We start from the raw sequence: 6,000 nt of genomic DNA, 5'->3' as shown, positions 1-6,000 counted from the left end.
GCTCTCGTTGAGTTTAAAATGTCCGGAAATAATTCTCGAAATTAAAGTCCTTATTCTTGTCGTGTTTGATGTTGAATATCACTTGTTCCGGAAGGTGCGGGGTCAGGTCCGGAGTGCCCTGGAGCGAAGCAAAAAATTTTCTGGGCTATTGGGCCAGGGCTGCACGTGCGGGGTGGGGCCGCACGTGTGGTGAGGGTTAAGCTTCATAGGGTAGCATTCTGTCTAATATGCACGAACGGAGTGAGGTGCGGGAGAGGAGCACCGCACATGCGGGATGAAGGCCGCACGTACGGGGGAGGCGCTCCACACGTACGGGGAGGTGCGCCCTACATGTGGCAGATTAGGCAGCCGAATCTCTAGTTTTTTTTTACTCTTTTGGCCGAAGTTGTATCACATTTTGGGCATTTTTCTCTCACTCTAAACCTCATTTCTCTCCTCATTCTCTCTAAAAACCTTCATAAAACACTAAAACACTTTGATTCTTGCTATCCTTGGGTCTAGATTATCATCCCCTCTCTCTAATCTTGAGGATCTAAGCTAGAGCTCCTCTTGGTGTAATGGAAGGTTGAAGGATCTTCTATCAAAGCTAGGGTTTTCATCTCTTTCATCATCAAACATTGAGGTAGGGATTTCTTGAGTTATATATACATGTTTTGCATTATTGTTGTTGATTTAAAAGTTTCCTTGAAGTATTTGTGTTGATTTTGATTTTGTGATCTAAAATGTAGAGAGTTTTTAAAGTGGGTTTAAATCTTAAATATTTTTACTAATCCTAGTGGGTTTGCCTATTTATTAAACTCAAGAAAGATGGTTTGATAGGGTTTCTTTAAGGGGATAAGAAATGTTTGGTTTTGATGAAAACCCTAGGAAATTGGGGATTTTGGAAAATAAGGAAAATGCCTATGAAATTCTTTGTTTTCTTGTGTCAAGAGAATGAATGAGAGTAACTTCATCATATGTGTAGTAAAATAGCCATCTACTTGCTACATGAGAAATAAGATGGTATTTTAACATTATTACTAAATACTTGAACATGTATCGTTGTGAGGTGACAAATGGTTGTGCATCATGAAATGTGTGAATTGTAAAATCTTAGAGATTAATGTTGAAAACATCACATGTAGCCTTGAAGAAGCTAACTTGTCATGAATTGTGTATGGTGAGAGATTGTTGTTGCTATAAATTGATGGCATGGGGTTATTTTGTGAAATAACATTGAAGAGAAGGAAATGAGAACTTAATAAATTGGTGTTGTGATAGGGATATTTAAAATGGGAAATGCTATGAGGCATGGATAAATCATTGTATTGCATGCTCGTTTAATTTAATATTATGCATTGTAGATTTGGATTTGAAGATATTTATTTCATGAATGAAAAAGGTTTTGTAATAAGAACAACGGAAACATGTATGGGGTAAATATGTTTGGTAAGTTCGGTTAGGAGGTGTAGATGAATTGATAAGTTAGCCTGAGTGTCCGGGGTTAGAGACCGAAAACACGCGTGGAGGAGGTACCACTTCCTTTCCGGTTAGCAACCGGTAAAGTGGGGTTATTGGTAGTGCTTATTGAGCCTACTTGTAGACGCCAACCTAAGGATTACCTGAATCGTATTTACCGCCCCTATTGATTAAAATTGGAAGTTTTGAAATGTGTTGAGATTGCAAACTTTTATTGAAAAATGATAATTTTTAAGAAGAGCATGAAATGAAATTTCTTTAAAAGAGTATGGCATGACATTGACATTTGCATTTTTATTGAGTGTTTGCACAACTGTATATACTTTGTAAGAAATTCTCTATTGGGCTTTATGCTCACCTCTATGGGACTTTGGTGCAGGTAAAGATGTGATGATTCCGCCAAACTGAGGGCGTAGATATGTTTTGGTAAAGAGTAGATTGCTCTTATTTTGTTGTGAAAATTTTGTAAGCAAGGCTAAACGTGTGTGGGTCCGAGAGACCATTTTGTATAACCGGGCTATTGTCTTGGAAGATGTAAGCCTTTAAGGGCATTTTATTGTTTTGAGACTAGATGCTTCACATACTATAGATTCATGCGTTCTTTTGTCATTGAATGTATATCCGCATGTGAAACTTTTGTATAAACTCATTTATTAACTATGTAAAGATGGAAGGGTTATTGCCATTGTTTGGTAAATGTTAATTAATGTAGGTAGTTCATGTTGAATTATTTCGGGATGTTACACACCTTCTCACAAAAAATTGTAAAAAAATTACACTAACCGATCAAACATTCATCCGATCATTTGCTCGATCAACCGATATTTTGATAAAAGTTCGTTAAAGCGCGTAAATTTTCACTCAAATTTAGTATAAAAAAATAAAAAATACAAGGAGATGCTCTTAATTCCAATTCCTATTTCTTCCAGCCATTTCAACCCTAGTTTCAAGAGTTTTTTTAAAAAAAAATATTATGGAAAAAAAACTATTTAGAGAATTGACCACTTTTCAAACTATTTGGGAAATTAACTTACTTTTTGAAATCGCATTTTAAAAATGTGATTTTGAAATTAAAATTGCATGTTCAACATGCGATTTCAAGATGAAATTACATGTTGAAAATATAATTTCAATTTCAAAATTGTATTTTCAAAATGCGATTTCAAAAACAAGTTAGTTTCTTAAATAATTTGAAAAGTGGTTCAATTTTCTAAATAGTTTTTTTTTTAGAATATTAAAAAAAAAAACCTCTTAGTTTCAATCTATAAAAAAAAAAAAAACCAAAAAAACATTTCAACCCTAGCCACTCCCTAAACTGATTCTGCCCCGCGTTGTCGCCATCTCTACCTCTAGTTGCCACGGACGCTTTCTTTGTTCCACCGCTCCTCCTTCGCCTAGGTCGCGACACACACCACTAAATCGAGTTGACCCTAAGGCCCCATTTGTTTTGGGATATAGAATGGAGGGGATTGATAGCGAGGTGATTAATAGTGAGAGGATTGATAGTGAGAGGATTAATAGTGAGGAATTGTTAAATTATTTTTATATAAAATAATAAAAAAATAAACATTATATTTAAAAAAAATTCCCAATATATAAAAAATAAAAAAATAAAAAAATTTCTAATCTCTTCACTATTTTTCTAATACCATCTCTACCTCCTCCTTACCAATCCCCCTTCCTCCTCTTTACTAACTAGTGGTCACCCGTGCGATGCACAGGTTTTTAAAAAGTCAATAATTATTAGAAAAATAATTTGCTATTTGTTTATATTTCTTAACATTTTTATTTGGTTTGTATATATAAATCTTACTTCACATCATTAAAAATATTTAATATTTCACATTATTGAAAATTTTAAAAAACTATCATACATTAGTAAATCATCACATATATAATAGCTAATTTATCTAAGAATTACTTCAAACAACCAAAAATATAGTAATAAAGACATATTATAATTAATCAAAATGACTAATACATTAAATTTAAGTAACACTAATTTTGCTTAATCAATGGTAGATATTACATTAATCATCTCATATAATATAATAAATTAAAATAAAATTAATTTTAATTTCCACTATATTTAGTTAGTAGTTAAAATTTTTTATATGCTATTTGTTTTTTCGTTATATTGATTCATTAAACACAAATAGGTTTGGAATGATTATAAATTTTTTTTTTTAAAATGTTTGAAAATGCATTATACTTGAATTGACGAACACAAAGAATATAAATATTTAAATTATTCCAAAAAAAAAAACATTTTAAATATGAGATATTTTCCATTTGCTCAAACTCTGAATCTAAATAAATAAATAAATAATTTAAACAAAGAAGAAATTTGTGGTTTAGTTCTCAAAGGAAATGAGTTACTAAAAATAAATTTAATCATGAATTATTTCAATAGGATAATTAACAATAAAAAATCAATTGATGAATACACTTAGGTCATGTTTCATTCACAAGATTAATAGTGAAGTATTAATAATCCTATTAAATTAGTGTGGTATTCACTATCCAATTGGATTAATATCTATTAGATTAATAATCCCACTCCTACCCCATTACTAATAATCCTACAAATTTGTTGGATTAATTATCCATTGGATTAATAATCCTAAACCAAAATGTTAAAACAAACATAGGATAATTGGACCCACGAATTAATAATCCCAATCTCATCCTCTAATCCACCCAATCAAACATGTCATTAAAGTATAACCCATATCCAATAAATTTTGATGTGTTCTTCATTTTCAATCTAACATCTACACCAAAAAAAAAATTAAACACAAATAATCAATAAGTGGGAGAGTTACAAATTGATAATTGCATTGCTTTTATAAATATAAAAAAAGAATAAAATCTCAATTAAATGACACATTATTAATAAAAAGAAAGAAATAAGGAAAAATACAGATTGTAACAAAAAAAAAAATTAAAAATAATAATATCCATTTATATGAACTCACTTTCTTACAAATGCAAAAACTCATGCCCCGAAAAGGGATCAGAATTGGTTCAATGTTGATTGTTTTCCCCACAATTTTCTATTCATGGTTTCTTTTGCAGGAACTTATTTTTATATTAAAAAGATTATGCTTAAACAAAAAATATATATGGAATTCTATCATGTTTAAAATTTGTATGAATAAGTAATTAATGATTTTAAAAGATAAAATATTAAGTTCCACTTAAAGATAAACTTTAAAAAGATTAAGTTGAAATATATAGAAATTCTATAACAAACTAACAATAGATAAATATAGATCGTTAAAAAAATTATCATCTTTTTAGGATATTTATATCCCAATCTTATTCTCTTTTTTATTTAAATATTTTGTTATCGTTTATTTGAATTTTCATTAAATAGTTATATTTTTATTTTTGTGTATTTTTTCATCTATATTTATTTGTTATTCATATATACATAATTACCATTTTATTTTAAAAATCATTTGACTCATAATATTTTTTTATTTAAATTTTTTTAATTGTTCATATATAAATAGTTAACTTTTTATTTTTATAATTAATTGACTCGTAATATTTTTTTATTTAGTTATTTTTTTTATCTTTTATTTGACTCTTTATATTATTTTGTAGTTGAAATTTGAATAGTTATCGTTTTATTTTTTTTATTTTATATTTTTATCTCTACCTCTTTTTTATTCATATTTAAATATTTATCATTTTATTTAAATATATATAATCTTTTTGGCTTTTGAGATTTAGATAATTGACAAATGATTAAAAATTAAGAAAAGTGGGAGGAGAGACTTGAGAAGTGACATGTAAGAGAGTGAATCCATAAGAATTTAGTATTAAGAGTTTAGAGAATTCTCATACTCCATGTTGATTGTTTTCCCCCCAATTTTCTATCCATGGTTTCTTTGGCAGGAACTTGTTTTTATATTAAAAAGATTATGCTTAAATAAAAGATATATATGGAATTCTATCATGTTTAAAATTTGTATGAATAAGTAATTGATGATTTTAAAAGATAAAATATTAAGTTCCACATGAAGATAAACTTTAAAAAGATTAAGTTGAAATATATAGAAATTCTATAACAAACTAACAAAAGATAAATATAAATCGTTAAAAAAAATTATCATCTTTTTGGGATATTTATATCCCAATCTTATTCTTTTTTTTATTTAAATATTTTGTTATCTTTTATTTGAATTTTCATTAAATAGTTATATTTTTATTTTTGTATATTTTTTCATCTATATTTATTTGTTATTCATATATACATAATTACCTTTTTATTTTAAAAATTATTTGACTCATAATATTTTTTTATTTAATTTTTTTTTAATTGTTCATATATAAATAGTTAACTTTTTATTTTTATAATTAATTGACTCGTAATATTTTTTATTTAGTTATCTTTTATTTGACTCTTTATATTATTTTGTAGTTGAAATTTGAATAGTTATCTTTTTATTTTATATTTTTATCTCTACCTCTTTGTTGTTCATATTTAAATATATATAATCCTTTTGGCTTTTGAGATTTAGATAATTGACA

The sequence above is a fragment of the Camellia sinensis genome, unplaced genomic scaffold, assembly GCF_055761805.1.
Source record: "Camellia sinensis isolate YWXY unplaced genomic scaffold, ASM5576180v1 Unanchor1, whole genome shotgun sequence".
Taxonomy (NCBI): Eukaryota; Viridiplantae; Streptophyta; class Magnoliopsida; order Ericales; family Theaceae; genus Camellia; species Camellia sinensis.
The sequence above is the reverse complement of the archived record's forward strand: the minus strand, read 5'-3'. Positions refer to the sequence as shown.